A 14,595-nucleotide genomic window follows, 5' to 3' on the forward strand; every position below is an offset into this window, starting at 1 on the left:
GGGGCTGGAGTTGACGCATTGATCGAAACTGTTGTAATCTGGTGTTATAGGCCGTAGGTATTGGTGTCATGTCTAGTTTGGCGTCGTGTGTGTGTGTGTGTAGCCTGATCGGTTTGCAGATCCTCGAGCTATGCTCTCCACGACGTCGTTGCCCTCGAGTCCTGAGTGCGCTGGTATCCAGGTGATTTGTTGGTTGAGCGATGGGTCAGAGGAGGTGCTACAGTTTGTTAGTTTATGCAGCCTCTTATGTATTCGTCCTTCTAAGAGGAGCCGACATCCCACCAGTGAGTCGGTGATTATGTGTAGTTCTCGGTTTGTGGAATCCCCGTGCTGAATGGCTAGTGCAATCGCTGCGGCTTCTGCCTCGGTGACTGTACATTCCGTGAGTGTCATGCTCATGATTTCTAGGAGATTAACGTTTACTATGGCCGCCACTGGTGTAGCCCTTGACTTGTTTGGTTGCATAGCTGAGTCTACGTAGACTGCCTTAGCGCTCCGTACCCCTTTTCGGTGGATATAGTCTATCGGGGCTTTTCTTCTGCCTTCCCCTGTGTGGATGGCATATTCTTTGGTATTGGGGCTACATGTACCCGCACCCTGTGTTCTGGCGATAGATTCACTCTGGATTGAATAAGCTGTAGGTCTGCAAGGTAGCCTACTTTTGTTAATATGTCCCTGCCTGTCTCTGTTCTGACAAGGCGCTCTCTCTGAGATAGTAGGATGGGTGTCTGTATATCTTCGAAGGTGTTATGAACGTTTAGGGCTTCCAGCTTGTCGTCTGTGGTGTAGGGTCGTAGACCCAAAGCGTTCTTGTATGCTGTCCCGATTAGCAGGATTGTTGCGCTAAGCCAGAGTGCTGCTGATCTTGACTTGCAGTAATGCACGCTTGGACTACATTGCAAGTTCAGGGGTGTCCTCTTGGGTGCATATCATTTGCTGGCAAGAGTTACATCTAACTTGGGAAAATCTGTTTTTGGGCATGTGCACTGTCCGTGCAAGTTTCTCGTCGTTTTCGCCATGACATGAGTGAAAGAAAGAAAGCCTCCTGAGGTTTTATTGTTTTCACTTGTTTAGTTGTTCCACCCACTGTGGTGGCTCTGTGTGTTTGGCATTTGGTTGGTGATCCCAGGTCATGGGTTCGGTCCTGGCCACAGCATCTGTACTTCAATGGAGGCAAAATACAAAAATGCTCGTGCTGTATGATGCCCGTGCATGTTAAGGAATTCCAGGTGGTTTAAATTAATCCGGAGCACTCCACAATGGCATCCCTCATATCCCATTTGGCGCCCGAGAGGTTAAACCCTGAAATTTGCAATTTTTCTGTTCCGTTTGTATGAGGTACATGATGGTGCATTTGTATTGGCTTAGTGTTGTGGCTGTTCAAGAGTATTGTGAATTTTATTGAAACTTGCACTTGGGGATCCTTGTCTTAGTTATTGCAGGTATAATTTGCACACTTTTTCGTCAAAATTTGTTAATGGGATATCTGGGGAAACTGCCCCCTTCCTGTATCTTTTTTGGTTTTGAAATAGGTTAAAAGGTGCCATGGGTCTCTAAATGAAGTTTCAAAAATGTTGTCTTTGTTGTTTGAAGATTTATGTGGATTTGAGATTTTATACAATAGCTGTTTCTTACCGGTACTCACAGAAATGTGAAGGCTAAAGAAAAGGGTTCTTCTTAGGTTGAGGACAACACAGTGAGCCATGGAAAGAACGATGATAGGTGTAACGTGAAGAGACCAAAAGTGGGCACGGTGGGTGAGGGAACAAATGCGGGTTAATGACATTCAAGTCGAAATATCAAGAGGAAGAAATGGGCTTGGGCAGGCTATGTAATTGCAAAGGCAAGGTAAGCGCTGGTTCTTAAGGGTAACTGAGTGGATTCCAACAAAAGGCAAGTGTAGCAGGGGTCGGCAGAAAGTTAGGTGGGCAGATGAGATTAAGAAGTTTGCGGGGACACGGTGGCTGCAGCTGGCAAAGGACAGGGTTAATTGAAGAAACGTGGCAGATGCCTTTGCCCTGCAGTGGCCGTAGTCCAGCTGATGACGATGACGATGCATGTCGGGAGAAAGGTTGTTCAGATGAAAGGGAACTGGTAGGGAACGCTCTTAAAAAAAGGAGAGTAGGCAGCCACTGGCTGTATGACTTGTAGTGAAGCAAGATCAGTGTTTTTTTTTTTTTTTTTTGCTAAGAATAGGCAATTGCATCAGGCACAAGAAACCTATCCTAGTCCTCGCTGAGTGCCCATGCATGCGTTTCTTAATGTGGAGGGCCTCTGCAGTTTTGCACTTCCCTCTCCTTACAGTAATAACATGGCTGAAAGGGGGTGTGCACTTAAGTAGTTTTAAGTCTGAGACAAAAATTATTTGTGAGACTATCCCATCTGTTTCTCCATGTTGTGCACTGCATACTTGGTCATTGAAAATCTTTTTGAGTGCAGAGTTGCCCTTTTTTGATGCAGTGTACTCACTGAAGGAGAAATGCTTCCAAGAGATTCGTCGGTGCATTGTGTCTCCGGAGGCCATCCACCAGACAGAGATCCCCCAGTCGTTGCAGAAGGAGTACCTTCTCTACCTGCAGCAGGAGTGAACACTTGGCATGCTGCGGTGTAGTCCCTGTGCCAGTGCTTGTACTTGCAGAGGAAGAGAGTGGTCTCATTGTGCCTTGAGTGAAGATTAGGTCATCCTACAAGATTCAAGAGTGCACATGGGACCTGTTCACTTTCAAGGACTGCAGTAAATAAGACTGTTGACATAGTTTAGACAAAATTTTAAGTGGGCAGCAGTGGGTTTGTCTTTGCAAGGCCTTAAGGCTGGGCGTTTAAAAGCGCTGCCATTCTCTGGATTCTGCATGAGAACGTGGAGAAAGCAGGACCAAACACGTACTCAGTATGAGGCACCCTCTTGTGGCTTGGTTGGGGGGCAACATTTTCACACGATACCTTGATGCAGTGGTGTGGTTGGCACACTCCTAATAGGTGTGCTAAGCACATTTCTTGTGTGTTGAGCATGCCAAATGTCTATGGTTTGCACAAATGGCATGGAGTGTCCGTGAATTTCAAAGCTGATTTGCGTATATCCCTGAAAATTACCATTTGCAAAATGGCGTCCATATGCTTTTTTGATCAGCAACGAGAAGAAAAGCTGGCCATGGCCATAAAACTACTTAGTGCAGCGAGACTCGGGTACAACCTGGCTGGTTATTACTGTATTTTTCTTTTCTAGCACTTGTAGTGATCCCCGTAGGCAAACCAGTGTGCCGTGTAGAAATGGTGAGCATCCACTTGACAGCCATAGCCACGCTATGGCTGTCAGGTGGATGCCCACCATTTAGATTTTGTGAAAGAAGTGTGCTTTGTGCAGTGTTTAATGCAGGGGCCCAGTATTTACCTTGTAATCAAATAATGGCACCAGCAAAGAGTTTGTGTGCAGTATAGCACCACACTTGAGTTCCTTCAAATGCTTGCATTGGTTGCTTGTCTAGCACATTTGTCTTATTTTATTCGGTTTGCTGCGCTGTGATTTTTGGGCATGTTGGGCTTTCGTTGCATGAATGTGCAAAGCTAAAGAACAGGGAGCAAGGGAGAAAGCAAACGTGAAAGAGCCATGTGTCAGGTTTCTCTTTCAAACATTTCTTAATTACGTTTTCATGCTTTATTACATTTTCACTTTGGATTTGTGCATTGTTTTAGCTGCAATATGGGTTTTTGTAGTGGCTTAATTGTGATTTGTGCTTATAGCTACGAGACGAAAACACAAGTAGAGGTGCTGCTCGCTGAACGCACATGAAGGGCACAATCAACCCATTTAACAGGTACATGATGAAAAGGGGGTGAAGGGTTTTTTTTAATGATTATGACATGAGTTTGCATCACTGCATGGTGCCTTCAGATTCTGTTTGGCTAGAATTGGCTCTTATGTCTCGTAATGGGTATGCCAGATTCAGGGATAGCACTGGGTAAATTTTTGGCTGGGAAGGTTTTCTGATATGAGGCCCGAACTATGTCTGTTTACTCTAAGGACAAACAAGAGTTTTATTGGCATTTAATCCAACTCCAGATGCTGCCTTACAGAGCCGTTTTCTGGAGATAAGACATCTTCCTGTAGATTTGTCACAGATGGCATTTATGTGAGGCGGCAGCTATCTTCAAGTATAGCTGCCAAGTGCAATATTGACTGTACTTTATGTAGATACTAGTGGGTCTTTATTTACAGGCCAGGTACTGGTGTTTGTTGCCGTGTTCAATTCCATGCCACACATTTTACTATAAAGAGTGTAATAGAGTCAAGTTTGACGTGAGGACTGGTGAAACTCTAGAAGAGAGTGATCTGGTACTCTCTAGTACTTTTGTTCGCTGTGCAATCTCGCAAATGGACACATTTGAGCTGACAATACAGCAAATAGGTGTCGTATATATCAGGTATGCAAACTTTCTTTCATTTATCAAAGGTTTACCACACAGAGCGATGCCGCCTCACACCCACTATCCAGCCTTCCTTCCATTTTTCAAAGCGTGCTGCTCTTTTGGGGTGCCATCATATACCTTGTGTTTGACTTGCTTAGTTGTCAGAAATCTCTTGCTCTTTAAGCGAGTCTTTGGAAGAGCCAGAGGTCGCATAGATGCATATCCAGAAGTGCTGTGCTGGAGCTGCCTCATGCGCGGCCTTGGAGCTGACAAAAATGAGGGTGGTGACCGATGCATACACCAGAGAGGTGCCCTTTCATATCATAGATGGCCGAATGAGGTGCATGTTGGGTGGCGAGAAATATGCCTTGATAGGCAGGCCTCGGAACTAGAAATGGTTTGGTGTACTGCCTGCAGTTTGTTGGTTTTAACTGGTACGGCTGCCCTATCGTACTGTGATCCTCTTTCCTTGCAGACAAGAAGGAAAATTATTTCCAAGTTTTGTGCCAACTACAACTTACTGTGGATAAGATTGCAGTTCCATTTGAGCAGAGTTTATCGACTACACTTTCTGAATCGAGTATTGCAATTCTGGGAGTCTTTATTGTCGCTGGTTATCAGGAACTTCTGAGCTTCCATGTGTAGATGCTATTGGTCCTACCTTTTGACAGTGTTTATCATCTCAAGTCGTTTATCGAATGTTAGGGGCATTGCCATTTGCTGCAAAGTGCCACTGTATTCTGCCCATGTCCTGAATTTTGTGCTCTTGCTACTGTGAGTTAGGTTGAACCGAGTCTGATTCAGCGTTGTTTACTTTGAAACATCCTCGACTTCTGTTGTTAACTTCAAGCGACTTTGAATCCTGATTTGCGTCCTTGACTCTTCATTTGCATCTGTTTTATAAATCGCCCCTTTTGTTGCTGTTCTTTTTTTTAGGTTTTTTTAAAATGTCTGTTACAGTGAAAGCTCGTTAATTCACAACTCGTTAATTCGAAATTTTGGATATTTCGAAATAGTCATCGTGGTCCGGTCCGCAGTGCATAGAAGTCTATGCGCGTAACAGCTCGTTAATTCACTCAAAAATTGGCGCCGCCACCCATAATTCGAACTGCGCGCCGCCAAGCGCCGCTGTTGAAAACCCTCGTTGGAAGCTTTCACGGCAGAACGATAGATGGCAAAACCATCGGGGCGCCGCTAGGGTGCTGGAACAAGTACTAACCAGTCTTTCCTGCCGCGACTGCTTCGAGGAACGACGTTTTAGTGTTTTAGCCCTCGTTTTGCACGCCGCTTGCTGTGAGCTTGTGTCCGCGAGATGTGTTCGCGTGGGAAATACTGCGCTAAGACGGTGAAGGAGAAAGTGGCGATTTTACGCGAGGTGGACGAACGGAAGGCCAGCAAAGTGGAAATCGCGAAAAAGCACGGGATGCCACCAAGCACGTTGTCGACCGACGTCCGAAATAGGAAGGCCATCGAGGATGCCTACGAAGCCGAAGATTTCGCCAGCAACAAAAAAAAGGCTCCGATTAGCCAAGTATCCGGAAATTGTGACCGCTGTGGTCACGTGGGTGAAGGAAATGAGAAGCGCAGACATTCTACTGAGCGACCAAATTATCATGGCGAAGGTGGCCGATTTCACCCTGCGCATGAATGTGGAAGATTTTGTCCCCTCCGAAGGATGGTTTCACCGCTTTCGAGACAGACATAATCTTGTCTTCCAGGTGTTGTCCGGAGAAGCCAAAGAAGTGGACGCAGGAACTTGTGCCACGTGGCGAAGCGGTGCTCTGCAGCAGTACTTAGAAAGCTACTCGGCACAAGATATATTCAATGCTGATGAGACGGCTTTGTTTTATAAGCTCCAGCCCGACAGAACAGTAACATTTAAAAGGGACAGCTGCGCTGGTGGCAAGCGAACGCGTCCGGGCATCAAACGCGTCCATTTTTGCTCACTTTCGTTAGTTCGAATTTTGGTTAATTCGAACTGGCCTGGTGGCCCCTTGGAATTCGAATTAACGAGCTTTTACTGTATAGTCATTTGTTGTCCTCGATGACTAACATTCTTTGCTGGTGATTTGCAAGACTTGATCCTTCTTGTTTTAGTTTTGAAGATCGGTCAGTGTTTTTTGTTTCCTTTTGCCATCTCAGGAATAGTTCCCAGTGTTGGAATGATGTTCCATATAGGGCCTGGAGGTAGTTCCACATCTCTGGAGCTTAGCAACAAGGCACTGTGACCATTGTTCAGGCCACAGTGCTGTCACAAATCGAAGAGACTGAATATTCTTTTCTGGCATGTGCAAACAGAAAGATTATCCATTCTCACTTGATGCTTCTAAGTCTACCAAAAGGTGTGGCGTGGTGGCTGAGATGTCCTGTAGACATTCCGATTAGCCTGCAGAATAGCTAGATGGGCGAGTTGGTAATACATTGTTAAGCAACAGCACAAAAGACTTAGACATGAGGGAGACATGCACAGAACAAGCACTAGCATTCCATACATGTTTTGAGCTGTTGCTTATCAATCAATACCCGTGTGACTCTGTGCTTCTCTCTTGTTTTTTTTTTTCTTTATTTTTTTTTTCAGGCTTAGCTTTTTTGTTTGTCTTCAATATGCATTGAGCCCAGCAAAGCTTTGCTGGCCTGAGCTCCGTCTCGCTTTCATTTGCGTTTATTTTATTTAATCTGAAAGGGCCTATAAAACTATAAAAAGGGGAAAAGGGTGAATTCAGCAATGAACGTTTCATCATCATCATCAGCCTTTTTACACCCACTGCAGGGCAAAGGCCTCTCTCATTTCTCTCCAATTAACCCTGTCTTTTGCAGCATCATCCACCCTTTGCCTGCAAACTTTATCTCATCCGCCCATTTAACCTCCTGCCGCCCTCTGCTACGCTTGCCTTCTCTTGGAATCCGCTCTGTTACCCTTAAGGACCAGCGGTTATCTTGTATTCACATTACATGCCCTGCCCAAGCCCATTTCTTCCTCTTGATTTCGACTAGGATGTCATTAACCCGTGCTTGTTCCCTCACCCACTCTGCCTGCTTCCGGTCTCTTAACGTTACACCTATCATTTTTCTTTCCATGGCTCGCTGCGTTGTCCTTAACTTCAGCTGATCTGTTTTCGTTAGCCTCCACGTTTCTGCCCCGTAGGTGAGTACCGGTAAGATGCAGCTGTTGTACACTTTTCTCTTCAGGGAAGTTGGTAAACTGCCATTCATGATCTGAGAGAACCTGCCATATGCGCTCCACCCCATGCGCTCCACCCCATTCTTATCCTTCTAGTTATTTCCCTATCATGATCCGAATCAGCTGTCACTACCTGCCGTAAGTACTTTACCACTTCCAGGCACTCACTGCCAATTGTGAACTGCTGTTGCCTTGCTAGACTGTTGAACATCACTTCGGTTTTCTGCATGTTAATTTTAGACCCAGCATTCTGCTCTGCCTAACTCATTGATCATGATTTGCAGTTCACCCCGTGAGTGACTCAGCAAGGCAATGTCATCAGCGAATCTCAGATTATTTAGGTATTCTTCATTTACTCTTATTCCCAACTGTTCCCAATTCAGGCCTCTGAATACCTCCTGTAAAGAGGCGGTGAATAGCATTGGCGAGATCATGTCTCCTTGCCTGACACCCTTTCTCATTGGAATTTTATTGCTGAGTTTATGGAGGACTATGGTAGCTGTGCATTTGCTATATATATTTTCCAGTATTTTGACATAAGGCTCTTCTACACTCTGATTATGCAATGCCTGTATGACTGCTGAGGATTCCACTGAGTCGAATGCTTTCTCGTAATCAATGAAGGCTATATATAGAGGTTGGTTATATTCTGCGCATTTTTCTATTGCCTGATTGATAGTGTGAATATGATCTATTGTGGAATATCCTTTACGAGCCTAAGGTTGCCCTGACTCTATTAGCGATTACCTTAGTAAATACCTTGTAAGCAACAGATAGTAAGCTGATCGGTCTATAATTTTTCATGTCCTTGGCGTCTCCATTCTTGTGAATTAAGATAATGTTGGCATTCTTCCAAGCTCCTGGTACGGTTGAGGTCATAAGGTATTGCATATACAGGGTGGCTAGTTTTTCTAGAACGATCTCCCCTCGATCCTTCAACAGATCTGCTGTTACCTGATCTTCCCCAGCTGCTTTTCCCCTTTGCATTGCTCCTAAGAATTTCTTGCTCTTTCGTTACTGGCGGGATGACACATTGCTCTGCGCTACTTTTTCTCTCATTAACGCTATGATTACATTGGCTACTGTACAGATTTGCGTAGAACTTTTCTGCTACTCTGCGGATGAACATTTATCTAATTAACCGAGGTGGCCGAGTGATTGTGCCGGTGGGCTGCTGTCCCGAAAGACTCTGGTTCGGTCTCGGAAGCCGCTGTCGCATTTCAATGGAGGTGAAATGCTAGAGGACCATGTAGTGTGCTATGTCGGCGCACGTTGAAGAATCCCATGTGGTTGAAATTATCCAGAGCCCTCCACTCTGACGTCCCTCATAGCCGTACTCACTTTGGGATGTTGAGCCCCTTAAACCAAACCAATTTATCGTAAATTAGCATGCAGTTGTGAGTAGGCTTGTGAGGCAATTTCTTCTGCAGTTGTTTCGTGGTAACAATTCTCTGTTTTGTTTATGTGTGTGTTTGATAATGGACACGGGAGAGCTTACTTGACAGTGGAAGTGCAACCAATGACCGCGTATTGTTGCGCAAGTTGCAACTTTCTACTGATCCGTTGTCCTTGAGAAAGAGTTCTGTTTGGAGCAGACTTGTGACATTGTCATACTGTTGTCTCATGCTGGTGGTGTTGCTCATCAGTGGCAATATTTAACCTTTGACTTGGCCACTATGTCTACCCACTTCTCTCATTGCTGCTGAGCTCTTTGTTAGCTGAGTTGCTGGCATAAGCTGCATACCATCATTGACGAAAATTATCGCTTTTGTTTCAAAATTGAGACGTTAAACATGGCGTCATGGTTCTGCGTCCACTCACTTGTGGCTGCTGAGCAAAGTTAGCAGTGATGTGGAGGAGCTCCACGTTTCGTTGAAAATATTTTAGTTTACGGGGGTTTAACATCCCAAAGCGACTCGGGCTGTGAGGGAAGCTGCAGTGAAGGGCTCCGGAAATTTCAACCACCCCGCATTGCACGGGCCCCTGGGATATTGCCTCCATCGAAATTCGACCGCCGGGGCCGGGATGGAACCCGCATCTTTCGGGCCAGCAGCAGAGCACCATAACCACTGAGCCTCTGCAGCAGCTCGTTTCATTGAAAATGTTGATAATGAAGGTGCACTTGTACATTGGAGAGGAGATGTGCAAAAACGAAGGTAACTGACACAAACTTGGAACTAAAGGTACAAAATAGAAAACACAAGTGCATTCCAAGCAAATGTCAGAACCAGACACAAATTGATGGATACAAAAAATAATTTGTTCAAACAGAAAAAAAAACAATGCATAAGGGAAATGGTTCTTTATTTTAAGACAGGCTTCAATGTCTCACATTGCAGTGACAGAATACCTCTGTGAGAATTTCCAGGTTAATGCAGGAAAGCAGCTGGACCAGTGCAGCGGAATCTTGAACATGAGAAGCCAGCTGACAACACATCCGCAGTGACGACCGTCCATGCTATTGAGACTTATTTCCATGGAACGGAGCAGCCTGTTGGCTCACCTTTACACCTGTTGTCACATGCTAGTACACGGGTGAAAACCCATGTCAGTGCCACTTTTGAAGGTGTGCAAGCAGAAATATTTGAAATCCTATAAAGTGAAAAAAAGATTGAAATCCGATAAAGTGAAAGAGCACGCTTTTCCACAAAGCTCAGATGCCTTTTAGCAGTGTTAACTTTGACAAGCATTGCCAGCTGACCTGTGTCAGTGGTTGAGTTGGCCACCTTCCTCTTGTGTCGACAAGCCCCTTGTTAAAAATATCTATGCATATTTATCATACAAGGGCACACAGGTGCTGTTTAAATATTTTCTGCCCACAGGACATTAGCCAGCTGAACCTCACACGTGCATGGCTGAAATATAAATTGTGACGTGTGGCTGACACTGCTTCTTGTTCCACTGGGGCAGTGCTTGTTGGGTTAATTTAAACTTTGCATTGCCATTGGTATTGCTTTTACGAACAAAGCTGACCTGTTTAAACTCTGCATGTGTGCCTGGTGCATACATTTAGAGGGAAAAAACAGAGTGCCTTACTGTTCTTACAGCAAGTTAGTTTTGTGGGAAAACATTATTTGGCTCTGGTAAATGAATTCGCATATGATGCCAAGAGAGCTGTTGCATTTTATAATGTATAAAATGCATTGTATGGTTACCTTTTGACCCTAGTGTAGTCTCTTGATGTCTGGAGTGCTGTGTCTGTCCAACCATTAGAGTACATAGCACCACCTGTGTAAAGGTCACTCTGCCCCTTCTCTGCACCTGTGCTCATCTGGTGCACAGTTGCTACTGCACGAGGTGCCAAATGTCGTCAACACTTCTTGTACAGCTAGCGGTGTACTATAGGATTTTAGGCACACATATGAGATGATAGCCTCCAAGAATGCATGGGCTTCTGTGGGAGCTCCGTGAAAAGGAGTGCAACAAGAAGGTACCCTGCAGCATAAAGGATTAGCCTGCAAGCTGTTTTTGTAATGCCCTTTGCATGTGGGTGCTCTAGTGGCATTAGTGGGGAGTGCAAGTAGGCACAGAACCGTAGCCGGAATCTGGTGTGGCATGGTTTGTGTGTCCGATTCAGGAGCTCTCTTAATTTTTATTGAGAAAGATAGAAAAGGGATAACCATGCTATTCTTCCATTTCTTTCCTTCTCACTTTCTAAAAAATCGGCATTTTTTGTGTGTCACTGTTCATGTTTGTAACGTTTTCTGAAAATTCTATAATCCTGTTAACGCAGTTTCACTGTTTAATAATCAGGATTGTAGTGTTGCCAAACTTTGGTGGCATTTCAACATGTGTACTCACTTCTTCTCACTGTTATCAATGCAAGACTGCACATTCATGTCAGCTTTCACATCCATAGCACTTGCTGTGCTGGCCACTGCTCTCAGGTGTTTAGCCTTTTACCGGTTACAGCAAGCCTTTCACTTGTTGCAGCTTACACAATTGCAGTTTTAAAAACCAACTCAGAAGTTCAAGTTATTGTCATCTGCCATTTTATGTCTGTTGCTGTGTGGCATCATGATGGATCATTTATGTGTATGTGTATTGCACTTGCTGGTAGAAAATTTTCTCTTGTGTTTTGTCAGTTCACAATTTTGTCATACATCATGCCTCTGCAGTTTGACTTACATTAGCATTGAGACTTTGCGGTGTGTTTGTATCTTTACCGCTGGGGAAACTAACTGTGGGGCCATGCATCTTTTCGGTATAGCAGCCTTGAGTTAATGTCATGGAGTAAGTGGCCATTACTTTGAGTTGAGAAATACTGCCATGCTCCTGTGCTGTCTACTTTATCTGCATACATGCACTTTCGTCAACTTAGTCTGTGGCTTTAACAAAAACTAAGTGCTTCTTAATGCCCTTCTGAAGCCGTTACTTGGCTGTGAACTGATGCGATAGGCTGAACGCAACTGCATTTTTGTGTCAGCTGTTATGCCACTAAGCATAACAGCGTAAGGAAAGCATGGTACTGATTGATTGCTTTTTTCTTGTTTGCAGAAGCTCCAGAGCATCTAGGTGTCTCAGACATGCTGACCGTTCATTTTTTCCTTGTTGGGAGAGTGTGTAAATGGTTCTTGCAGCTTAGTCATTAACTCTGTTGCACTCAAACTTTGCAGAAATGGGCTAGTTTGGTTGTGAGTCATGTTTATGTGTGAAACTGGCATTATATTGAGACTCAAAGTACAGTGTTAAGGAAGTTAAAACGCACTGACGCACACACATTTGAAATCTAATGTGTGGTCTGATTCTGGTATTCACGTCTGCATGAGTTAAGTTACTCTGCATGCGCTGCTGTTTTATAGGGTAGAAAAACTGCTGCGAATCAACGTTGCATAGTATCATGCTTTCAAGAAGGAAGTGGTTGAAATGGTGTGTGCTACATGTGTTCTGCCATCAATCTTTTTATGGTCAATAGTCCTTACATTCTGGAATAGCACAGACTAGCTGTTTATGCTGAAAAGTCTCGCTAGGCATTAATTCAAATATACTCCTGTTGTACAAAGGAACCATTCCTCTCTGCTACCAAATGCATTTCAGTCACCGCTACCACCCTGTTAGGTCCCTTAGTACCACTTTCATTGTAGCTTACTAATCTGCCTTTCAAATCCATTCAAGGCTGCTAAATTATGGTTGTTGAATTTGTGAAGATATTAGTACCACTGCTTCTATTGTCTTTTTTTTGTAGCGCTTAACTGCTTTCCTCTTTCATTTTGCAGGTCATCATTGGCAAGCCAAATAACACAAGCTGTCACTGGAAGAATCAAGATAACTTCTCCCAGCATTCTGATCCCCAATAACTTATTACTGATAGCTGTAGAGTAGTGGAAACAATGATCTCGATGCCTAATGTCCGTGCACACTGTGTGCTGCATGAGGCCGTGTCCCCTTACGCCATTTCTTACACTTGAATGATGAGCTTTGTGAACAATGCTGTGTGCAATATTGTGTCTGAGTATGCAGAAAACGGCATGAGTATACAGCAATATTTATGATGATTTGGCACAGCACAGTGGTTCTCCATGTTTATTCACCAAATGCAAAAGGCTTTAGTAGAAACACGCATGCAGTGGAATAAGTAGCCATTTGGCGGTCTGTACCTTTTGTGTATCATCTTTGAGCTTGTTTCTTGTGCTGCAGGGGCTGCAGTTTCTGCAAATGTCTTTTCTTGTTATATTGTGGTGGTTTTACTGCCTTCCAGCTTAATTCTTTGCCTTTTTTTCCTATTGTGCTTTAGTTTGGCATTAATGATAAACCTCGCCCATAAAAGTAGTAACTGTACATTTTCCTAGAATCCACTTTTGTTTTGCAAACTAGTGGGAACCGAAGCATGTTCCTTCTGTGCATTTTATTGCATTTGGTTGTACTGAGTAGTCTGTTTTGTTGTGGTTCAGCATCAGCAACTGATGTTTATAGTTGATCATGTACATAACATTGGCACCACCATAACACTGTCTGTTGCTTTAGGTTTGTAGTTTCCACCCTCAGATATTCTAAGCCACCTTTAGGCATTTGATGAATTGCACAATAAGCAGGGTGCATCAGGAGGGAGTGTTTCCTTCTGATTTAATTTTTCTTATTCTCTTCAAAAATGTATTTCAGTGCTGTGTGCTCATATATGTCAGCTGTCATGCACTCATTGCAATCCAAGGTGGTAGAATGAACCCTGAGCCAACATCCTTAGGTGCTCTTTAGTTTTGTTGCAGAGCTGTGGGATGAAAATATTTCCGAAAGGTTCCTTTAATGCTGCCTGCTTTTTGGAACTATCGCATAATGCTCATGAGAGCATGAGACCTGAGCCCTAAGAAAGTGGAGTTTTGTTCCAAAACAGTTCTTATGTCAGCATAATGAATTTGGCACTACATGTGTGAGGTACAGGTGAGGTGATGTCTGATAATTAAGATCCTGTGCCTTACTAAAAATACCCCGCCTTTCAGTTGCAGGCTTGGGAAGCGTGAACGAGCATGGTGGACCTCCTGGAGGAAATTTACGTTGGCAGGGACATGACCTTGGCAGCAAGATGCGACACGAGTGCAGCTCCTGCGGCAAAAGTTTCGTTTCAAGAAGCAAGCTGTTGGAACACTTCCGCACCCACTCTGGTGAACGCCCATACCGTTGTGATTACTGTAACTGTGACTTTGCGAAAAAGGGAACCGTTGTAGCACACATTCGTACACACACTGGTGACCGTCCTTACCAATGCACTCATTGTAACAGCAGTTTCACACAGCAGACCAATTTGATTAAGCACATCCGCAAACACACAGGTGACCGGCCTTACAAGTGCAATCACTGTGAAAAACGTTTTACACGTAAAAAATCGCTCGTCGAGCACGTACGTACCCACACGGGGCAGAAGCCGTACGTGTGCTCGATGTGCCCCATGGCCTTTGCACAGTACTCAACCCGAGCGAGACATATAAGAGTGCACATTGGTGAAAGACGTTTCGAGTGCAACCTCTGCCCTATGACTTATAAAGAAAAGCACCACTTAAAAGCCCACAAAGAGAGAG

The 14,595-nt window shown here is 44.3% G+C and overlaps 1 long non-coding RNA gene across 3 annotated transcripts in view; it reads left to right on the top strand.

Moving 5' to 3' along the window:
- LOC144115972 (uncharacterized) overlaps window positions 1-14,595 on the top strand; it is a 73,413-nt gene that overhangs the window by 5,471 nt on the left and 53,347 nt on the right. For 2 of the 3 annotated variants that reach the window (XR_013311631.1, XR_013311630.1), the window contains one exon: window positions 2,461-11,674. This is a non-coding gene — a long non-coding RNA (uncharacterized LOC144115972). Of the gene's footprint in view, window positions 1-2,460; window positions 11,675-14,595 lie in introns of those variants that run through there. The other variant, XR_013311632.1, reaches the window with a different exon arrangement.

The sequence above is a fragment of the Amblyomma americanum genome, chromosome 1 (genome assembly GCF_052857255.1).
Source record: "Amblyomma americanum isolate KBUSLIRL-KWMA chromosome 1, ASM5285725v1, whole genome shotgun sequence".
Classification (NCBI taxonomy): Eukaryota; Metazoa; Arthropoda; class Arachnida; order Ixodida; family Ixodidae; genus Amblyomma; species Amblyomma americanum.